The 10,356-nt window shown below is 40.0% G+C and overlaps 1 protein-coding gene across 1 annotated transcript in view; it reads right to left on the reverse strand.

Annotated features, from left to right (window-relative positions):
• The window catches only part of LOC309391575 (trifunctional purine biosynthetic protein adenosine-3-like), a 45,139-nt gene extending 42,076 nt beyond the window's left edge, over positions 1-3,063 (reverse strand). Inside the window, exon 1 of the mRNA XM_081952186.1 lies at positions 2,935-3,063. The gene's annotated coding sequence lies outside the window, so the exon portion shown is untranslated. The remainder of the gene's footprint in view (positions 1-2,934) is intronic.
• Between the last annotated feature and the right edge of the window lie 7,293 nt (positions 3,064-10,356).

Below are 10,356 nucleotides of genomic sequence, written 5' to 3' on the forward strand. Positions count from 1 at the left end.
GCTTACCTGTGGCACCCACCCATCCATTCAGCACTTTGTCTCATGTCACCTACAGTCCACACAAAAACCTGCACAATCCTCCTTTAATGGCGTCAAAAGGGACTGCCATCACTAATATAATCAAATGACATCACACTTTATGAAGAGCATCTAGAACAATGATGGCTAAACTTTATGTCCTTGCATGCTGAAATCGTATGTGTGCGCACAACAGCGTGCGTGTGCCCACACCCACAATGCAATGCGCCCTGCTCTCCCCGCGCATGCTCACATGAACCCCCAATGCATGCGTGCTTGAACCTCGGGGAGTGTTTTCGGCATCCCTAGGCTTTCTTCGAGCCTCCAGGAGGGCAAAAACAGCCTCCTCTGGAGGATGGAAACAGGCTTGTTTCCAATCTTCCGGAACTTCTTGAAGGCTCGTTTTTCGCCCTCCCCAGGCCCTCTTCGAGCCTCTGGGAGGGCGAAAATGGCTTCCCCTAGGCTTTGGAGGCCCTCCCTGAAGCCTCCTGGCACCAAAAACAGAGTGGGGGGGCGCAACCCCCCACCCCCTGCATGCACGTCTCCCGCATGTGCAGCAGGGACCAGAAAATCAGCTGGCCAGTGGGAGGCCTGCATGTGCGGTGGAGCTGAGCTGGGCGATGGCACAGGTGGCACGCGGGCCATAGGTTCGCCATCACTGATCTAGAAGCTGCAATTGATGCAGAATGCATCCATGTGAGCATTTATGAGACCTCACTGTTTAGAGCATTTGACTATTCTGTCCCATGAGATACACTGGTTGTCAGTATACTTCTGGGTACAATGCAATGTGCTGGTAATGATCTATAAAGCTCTATATGACATGGGATCAGAGTACTTGAAGGACTTCTTTTCCCCGGTTACATCTAGAAATCCCATCAAATCTGGCAGAAGAGGCATGTCGTGTTTCTTATTTATAATGGAGTGTCATCTGATGGAACCCAGGAAGACCACTTTTTCTGATGTGGCTCCTGCTCTTTGGAATATAATCCCTCCTCCCTGGAGATCAGATTGGATCTGATCCTACTGGCTTTTAGGAAGGTCTTGAATATGCAACTTTGTCATCAGGCTCCAGGACCTAGTTGCAATGTGAAGTTGTTCATTGGTTTTGCTGAAAGTTTGGTAACTTGGTTGCTGAATATGTTACAGTTTTATGTTTTGTCTATTTGTACTTATTTGTTTTCTGGTGAGCAGATATACAAATTGTATAAGTAAATAAAATAACTTGACAAAAGACAAATCAATTGGAGCTGTGGTACAATAAAAGAAGGAAACTCAAGCTAAAAAAACGCAAAGGAATCTGTTGATAAAATTTACTTTGATATCAGCAACAAAAATTGTCAACAGGTTGCAATAATGTTTTCATTTGTTATTCTTCCTTCAATTATACTGAATACTTCTCCAAATAATAATCTCTGGGATACTGGAAATATTAGATATTACTTGGTTTAAAAATACTAAAACCAGGGTAAGCAATGCAATCCATATTCTTTGAAATAACTTCAGGGACACAAAACAAATAAAAGCAAACAAATAAAAAACACCCAATAATTGCACACTAAAAAAAATTACATTGGGCCTGCCATTCACCACAACTATGACCTAGAAAATATCTCTATAATTATTAAATTGTTTTTTTCATTTAACTAGTCTATTTTTTAAATTCTTTGTAACAACATGACAAAGCAACTATTGTAATATACACATCTAACAACCATTCTAAGAATTTTTCTGAAAACATCTGTAATACTTGCTTTAATATCACACCCATGAATACAATGCTGGAAGACCAATACACAAATTTTCTAATACTGTAGTATCCATTTGTACTGCAATAAACTGAAGTAGCTCTGGATGATTATGATTTTCTTTTAAAGAAAATCCATATATTAACAGTCTAGCATGAAAATTAGAGAAATTTATTTTCAATAAATGCAAACAATCCTGAAATAAAACTGTTTCAAAATCACTCAACTTATGCTTTCTGCATAGCAGAATGCAGAAAAATAAGACATTATTGGATTCACTCGATTCCCACAGAGAAGAGTTCCTGCCTACTAACAGCTTATCTATTTACATTTTAGCAAATCAGAATTATATAGAATGATATAAGAGAGGGGGCGGTCTATAAGTGTGAATAATAAATAAATAAATAAGATTATTAAATATGTACTGATAGTTTACATCTGTCTTTCTAACACAGATTAGGTTTATGGTCCCATAATTTCCAGCTGCTCGTGTTTATTGGGAATTCGTTAGACCCAATGTAATCTAGAAAGGAAGGGAGGAAAATCTGATTTATCTGGAAAAAGAAAAAACAGCTTCCAGGCGAGGCAAAGACTTGTATAAATCAGGCCTAAGATTCCATATGATTTTAAATGTTAGCAATCCAATTTTTACAGGATTAATAAACATCCAGAAAACTGTAGCTTTTGGGTTTTTTTATGTATTTCCATTCTATATCATTGCTTATTATTAAGAGGATTCCAGAGGATGTCAGGTCACACACCACCACAGCATATCCACTCTAAATTTATCGATATTGTATAAAAATATAAAGTCATGACTCTTCACGAGCAGCAGGTATGCATGCAACATTAATGGAATAATTTTAGTTTTGCAAAACTGTATACAGATATTTCAAATTCCTGTAAAATCTTATAGGTTGACTTAAAAAATACACAAGGAACCCACGAAAAACACAACCATTTATATGAAGAAATTGAAAAAAAAAACCTACTCGGACCTGGAGAAAAAACAGCAAGAAAGAAATTTACAAACGCTGACCACGAGGTCAAACATTTGTCTCCTAACTCATTAAGCAAACAATTACATTTTTTAAAAAAAGCACACCATAATAATGTGCTATGGTTTTCTTTTTGTTTCTTTTCTCCCAAAGAAAAAACGATAACTTACTTTTTGGCAGACAACTTTTAAAAAGCGAGCATAAGAGTTTCCCACGAACGTATGTGAAAAACTACTTCTCCCAGAATGCTGCAGTTTCAGCGAACTTTAACCCTTCCCAGGGAAGGAGAAATAGAACTGATTTCATAACGAAAGAGATTTATTAAGCCTGAAAACGGATGTTGAATATATAGGAATCTAATCTAAACAATTAGATTAAACACCATTAATAAAACAACAAGATAGTGCTTACAAGTGTATTTGCATCGGTGGATACTTACAAACTTTGATCATAGCAAACGAAGCAATACCAATACCAATAGTAGTTAGACTTATATACAGCTTCATTGTGCTTTTTAAGGTCTGGATATTGCACCCAACAATCTGGGTCCTCATTTTACTGACCTCGGAAGTTTGGAAGATACATATTATATCATCAGAAATAATACTTCAAAACTGCATTGTATATGCAGTATTTTTCACTTAAACTTTGGTTGAAACATTAAATCCCTAGTATTTTTTTTGTTAAATTATATATAAGTGCAAAGAACTCTGAAATTTGCCTTAAATCATAAATAAGTTTATAAATGTTAATGCTTCTCTATTTGCACTTGTTTCCAGTCTGTTTCCAGGCTCATTTCAATCTTTAAAGGAGGGAATAGTACAGTACCATAAAGCATATGCACACATACCTGCTGCACACATACAGACACACTCAAGGGTTTGCCAAGTGCTATATAAAATTGTTAAAGTATTATTAATGTATTGACCAACATTTTGAGAAGTAAAAAGTTAACCTTTTATTGCTACTTATAAAACCATAAAGGCAGGATAAAAATATAATAAATAAAGTAGTAACCATTGCTTTTCTGGAACAAATTTAGTTTTACTTTTTTAGAACTCAGTGCAGCAAATATAATACATTTTATTCCCCCCCCCCCCGCCCCAATTACAACCCTGTGAGGCGAGTTGAACTGAGAGAGCATAATGATCTCAAAATCGCCCTACCAGCTAAGGGAAGATTAGAATGTTGGAGCTCTTGGTTTTTGTCCAGTATTTGGAGAAATGAGCCACATATGAAATATATTGTACCTGTATCAGGCACATGGACATTGTTCCTTTTCTCTTAAATTTTAAACCTGCTTTCCTCCTAATATGATGTATAACAGGTCCAATAATCCACAATATTCTTTTAAAGCTGTATCCATATAATTTGAGGATCATACTACTACTGTATGTGGAAAATCTACCATTCTGGGAAAGTAGTATTTCACATGACCCAGAAGGGTTTTGTGTATGCCATGCCAACTTGGCAGTTCAGGCTGTCCTAGTGATCTGGAGAAAATAGCAGATTATTTTTAAATAATCTTTTGGGTATCTTTTTTTTTTTTTGGTTGATCATATATTTTGGTGTTTGGTTTCTAATGTTCTAATCTAAGGCTTTATTGGCCAAGTGTGACTGAGCACACAATATACATGACAAATTGAATAATTAGTCTCGGTGCACAAGCTCTCGGTGTACATATAAATGAGGTAATATAATCACATACAAACCGACAAATGACATGTACAAATAAACAACAAACTAGATAATATCATAAAGATACCAATAGGAGACGTTAGTAGAAAAGATAAGAATATAGCCATACTACATAGGTAAATATCCTTAGACAAAAGACAATATTGTGGTAATTAGATGTTCAGCAGAGTGATGGCATGAGGAAAAAAAAAAAACTGTCTTGGTGTCTAATTGTTTTGCATGCAATGCTCTATAATGGCGTCCTGAGGAGAGGAGTTGAAACAGTTTAGGTCCAGGATGTGACAGGCAATGTTCCCTTTAATTTTTTTTCAGTGTGAGCGGAAAAGTATAGTGTTTGAGCGGAACATTTTCATGCCTGAGCACCTAAGAGAGCAACAGTTTGAACTGTTGTCGCGTCTGCTGGATATTTGCGCAACATTCCAAGTGTCAACTGCCAATTGCGAGTGAGGTTTCAGCCTGATGAATGCCAGGCATGAAAATGTGCCGCTCAAACACTATACTTTTCTGGTCACACTGAAAAAAAAAGCCTCTCTGCTAAACTTTTACATTGTTAGACTGGCTAGAGAGAGACATGGCACCAACAGCCTGGGTCCTGGCATTTTGCAGGCAACCTGTCCTCTCACATTCCTTTGGAATGCAATCCATCACATCTGAATTAGATTTTGCCAATTATCCTATCAAAAGATAATCCTATTATTCTAAAATATGACTAAGTCACTATTAAAAACTGTAAATATTTAATGCTGATAAATAATAGCAGTAATTGTTATTTAGTATGACTAAAATCAGTAGATATATCAATATATCAATCAAAATTGACAATAAACACTAAAATAACAATACAAATATATAATGTGGAGTATAAATGTAATAAATATAATATATAAATGCAATATAAATGTAATAAAATGATTTATCATGAAACTCTCCCCCTTGCCAAAACTATTTTGAATAAAGATATAAAATTAATCAAGTATTGCATTTATTTTTCAAAATTAATGTACTAATTTTTTATTATTTCAGTTTTGTACCCCATCTTTTCATCTCCAAGGCATTCAAAGCAACTAACAGATTTTTTTTTAAATTGAAATCTACTTAAAAACTAGTGTTAACATCATCATAAACTAATTCAAAAAGCCTGGCTAAAAAGGGAATTATCCTTTTCTAAAACCAAAAAAGAAAGAAGAACTGCTGTAGGATTGTATTCCATAGTATTTAATCAATGCAGAGCTTTCAAATGTAATCCAAATTATATATCTAAACAATATTATAAATCATTTAAATATCAGAAGATTAGAGCATTGTTTTTTCTGATCTCTTGGCAGAAAGGATGTGTACTGGCATTTAATAGAATTTAAAATGATTAAGTCCATGACACAAATTGCACAATAGGAAATCCAGGCCAGAATTTAGCAGGCCCAGGGGAAAAAAAGTAGGTAAGGCCACTTTATAGCTAAATTTGATACCATTAAAAATTAAATAGGATTAAAATCTGTGGTTTATAATTTACCCAGTTGTGCCATGCCGTCCGCCCCACTCCTTTGGCCGGCATTAGCCTGCTGCACCAAGGAGGCACGTAAGAGGAAAAAAACCAGGAGGAGATACGCACGCAGGACGTCTGGACGGGGAGAACCGGCTCCACCTCATCCCAAACAAAACGGAAGTTTCCCCCCCCCCGCACCTGGACTGCTGCCCTCTTTTAAATCTCCCCCAAGGCAGAGGAAACTTGGCCTCCTCCGAGTGTTGCTCTCTGTAGTTTGGGGAGCGAAGACGGGCTGAGCTTTCTCCATCCTCCCCCTGCAACTTCCCAGCACACAGAAGGTTCAGATATTGGGGAGGGGGGTCCGGGAGTTAAGGGGCTTCAGCGCAGCCGTCGACAAAGGCAGAGGCAGAAAGGGGGCTTTTCGGTCCTGGGGGAGACACAGTGCCCCTCGCCTGCTCCTCCACAGGCTTCTCAGCAAGCAGCTGCCAGGCAGAAGCACGACCTCCATAGGGCTGCCGGGTGGGACAAAGGTCGGGAAAGCGACTAAGGAGGCGGCGGGGGGGGAGGGGAGCCGGGACGTCCTTTAACGTTGGGAGATACGCACGCAGCTAAGCACCCAGCAACCTCGCCGTCTAAGCGGGCGTGTCCACAGCATGCGCATGCCCGCCCGCACGTCCGAGACAGGACATAAAAAGGGAAGGAAAGGCAGGGAAGAGACGACTGGACCCAGCCCCGTTTAGGGCGCCGGCTTGCACGCAAGCGAAAAGCTTTGTTGACAGGTCCGAAGCGCGGAGAATCAGGAGGTGCCACCCACATGCAACCGCATAATAAACTGCACCAATTCCACCCAAACTTTTTAAAAAATGTTGTCAAGACTCCTGTTTAGCTGGAGGGGGTTTCGTTCGCGATTCCGCGGCTGTTCTGCAGAGTGCACAGACTGCAGTCCGTGTCTGGCAAATGACACTGCGCGGCAGTGAGAAACTGCTGCGCGGTATTTACTTGCCATGTGCGCGGCCGCGCAGCCGCGCACCTTAGAGGGAACATAGGTGACAGGTCTGTAGATATTTTCTCAGCTCTCTTTCTGACCCATGCATTATACAGTCCTGAATGGAAGGCAGGCTAGTTGCAATTGTTTTTTCTGCAGTCCTAACTATAATACAATACAATAGTAGAGTTGGAAGGGACCTTGGAGGTCTTCTAGTCCAACCCCCTGCCTAGGCAGGAAACCCTATACCGTTTCAGACAAATAGCTATCCAACATCTTCTTAAAGACTTCCAGTGTTGGGGCATTCACAACTTCTGGAGGCAAGCTGTTCCACTGATTAATTGTTCTCACTGTCAGGAAATTTCTCCTCAGTTCTAAGTTGCTTCTCTCCTTGATTAGTTTCCACCCATTGCTTCTTGTTCTACCCTCAGGTGCTTTGGAGAATAGTTTGACTCCCTCTTCTTTGTGGCAACCTCTGAGATATTGGAATAATGCTATCATGTCTCCCCTAGTCCTTGTTGAATAATGCTATCATGTCTCCCCTAGTCCTATCCGTTGAAGTCTGTACCTGTCGTTTTCTGGTTGCTGTAACGAACTAGAGAGTTATAGACGTACAAATGATAGATTCAGTCATTCCTCTGTAGAACTGTATCAACAGCTCCTGAACTTTCTGAGTTGATGCAGAAGAACAATCTTTGTAACTGCCTTTTTAATGATGGTTCTAATGTTAGGTGTTCAAGTGCTGCGAGATTATAGAACCCAAAAACTTGAAGTGTCTACTGTTGATGCTGTATTGTCTAATATTGTAAGAGATGGTAGAATAAAAGGGCTCCTTCTAAAATCCACTCAGTTTTAAGTGTGTTCAGCTCAATTATTTCGGCTGCACCATAGCCAGAACAGCCACAATTTTACCTTGGATATGCTATTTTTAAAGATAAATTTTAGTTAGCTCTTACATTGTTTTATATTTATGAATATCATAACCTAAGCTTAGTTATGGTATGGCGCATCAGCTGAAAATATAAGTCTTGCTGAATCAAGACAGCAGGCTACCTAATCTAGTATTCTATCAGTGATCAAGGATTAGGAAAGTTCTTAAGCATGAATAGGGAATTAATACCTTCCACTTTTGTTCTTAATGTTGCAGAAAATCAGGAGACTCCGACTGCGAGATCAAGAAAAGCTTTATTTGGCCAAATGGCTCAGAAAGTGTAAACCCACATTTGACATCTGAGCGAGGTTCTTAGGGAGAAGCGTGTTCTTATAACTTCCTCAAAACAGCTAACACGGAAATGTGCTAAATCATTTCTATTGGCTAAATTCCTTATTTCTAAGCAAAGAAGCAGATTATACTATATTGCCCTTTCATGTCTACGCTGCAGTTGGCATGCAGGAAGCACTAGTTACATACTGACATGTGGTTAAGCTATAACGTTTGACTCGCAAGCGAGACCTCCAACTAACCTGATCTATTTACACAGATGTTGTGGTTTGACATTTAAGTTTCCTGAGTTCAAGTTTCCTGTTTTACTTCAAGACTCAGTAAATGTATAAGAAGATAGAAGGGTTAGACGGGGCCTCCCAGGAGATCTTATAGTCTGACCCTGTTTCATGTTATGTCCAAATCTTGCTTTATGTCCTGCCTTATTATTCAATGTATATTTCCACTGTTTCCGATTAGGAGTCATTGGTAGTCTTTTTCTCCAATCTCATTTTGAAATAATCTAAACTGGTAGCCATCGTAAGTGATGGTAGCAAATTCCTGTTTAACTATCAGTTGTAGTAACAAGGCTGTGTAATGGTTTGGATTCAATGTGAGACAGGTTCTTTGGAACACCCAAAAGTGAAAATGCACCTAGCTGCTTTAATGAGTCATACCCAGCTGCTACATTCCGCCTCCTAACATTCCAAAGCAACTTTTTAAAATGAAACCAAAGCATTGCAGAATTGTGTAAATATGTACAGTGGTTTTGATAGGTTCTTCAGACGTGTCTAGAGCGTTGTTTCTCAACCTTGGCAGGTTGAAGATGAGTGGACTTCAACTCCCAGAATTCCCAAGCCAGGCTGGCTCGGGAATTCTGGGAGTTGAAGTCCACCCATCTTCAAGCTGCTAAGGTTGAGAAACAATGGTCTAGAGCAGTGTTTCCCAACCTTTGGCAACTTGAAGATGTCCGGACTTCAATTCCCAGAATTCCCCAGCCAGCGAATGCTGGCTGGGGAATTCTGGGAATTGAAGTCGAGACATCTTCAAGTTGCCAAGGTTGGGAAACACTGGTCTAGAGAAACAATTGTGTGAATCAAGGATTTTTAGCATGCCCAACGTTGTATTTTGTTTTCTTAGCATTGATGCTGACTTTTCTTAACACCTTGAATTATAGTTTTAAGTATCCATTTAATTCAATTAAAATGCTCCTGTCATTTCCTTTATATATAGTTACTGAGTATTGTATGATGCAATCGGCTAAAATTAATGTTGCTTTTGTGATTCATTTTGTTACGAGAAGTCGATTTCTTCCTTAGTTTCTCACATCATCAAAATGACAAAACGTTGTACAAGAACTCCGCGATGTCGCCTTGAATTACCAATGACATTCTTCATTTGCCCCGTTCCTGGCTTATACTTATTCAGTTAAACCATCTTGTGACGCGAACAGAGCGGGTAATTTTGCTGGACGCTTAAAATGGCGCTTTAGGGATTGCTTACCGATTGACTTCAAGTTGCTGCGCACTAGAGATTAAGCGGAGAAACTATGCAGTTATGTAAATGCAACGCAGATATTTTTCAGAATGTGTGTATGTGGGGCCATGGCAAGCAGTCCACCATACCGGGCTAGTTTCAAACTACTTCCTTGAACCTTTCCGAGCAATGTTTAGGAAAGCCTCGATGTGTCCCCTTCCCGGGCCACATAACCAGCCGTTCTACCCCCCGCAGCCACACAAGCTCCCACTTCCTCGGCGAGCCGCGCTCTCCTTACTCCCAGCGATAAGCAATCACCTCGCCGTGAAGCGCAGCCGCAATATGGCCGCTGTGCACAGCGAGGCAACGGTAAAAGTAAGCTCTTCCAGCCTCGAGCACTGCCTGGCATGAACCTTTGGAACGGGGGGGGGGGGGGGACCGTTTAATTCAGTCAAGGTTTAAAGCTGAGGGAGCGCCCACGAAGTGGCTTCCACCATCAGAAAAATAATTTTAACCTAGGAAGTCATCGTTATAATCTTCTCTACGTTCTCCCTTCCTAGTATATAGTTCCCACGGAACAATGACTAGCGGTTGCAGCAAATAAAAAAGAAAAGAAAACAGCAAAGTCTGTGGGGAACTCGGCGGTTCGGGACTCTATGGCTAAGAGCGAGGACGGAGCGTCCGCACACAGAAGGCTTCAGTCCCCACCTCCGGCCTCAAAGCAAGCAATCAGAGAGCGCAGAACTTAA

The sequence above is a fragment of the Natrix helvetica genome, assembly GCF_964273705.1.
Source record: "Natrix helvetica genome assembly, chromosome: 4".
Lineage (NCBI taxonomy): Eukaryota > Metazoa > Chordata > Lepidosauria > Squamata > Natricidae > Natrix > Natrix helvetica.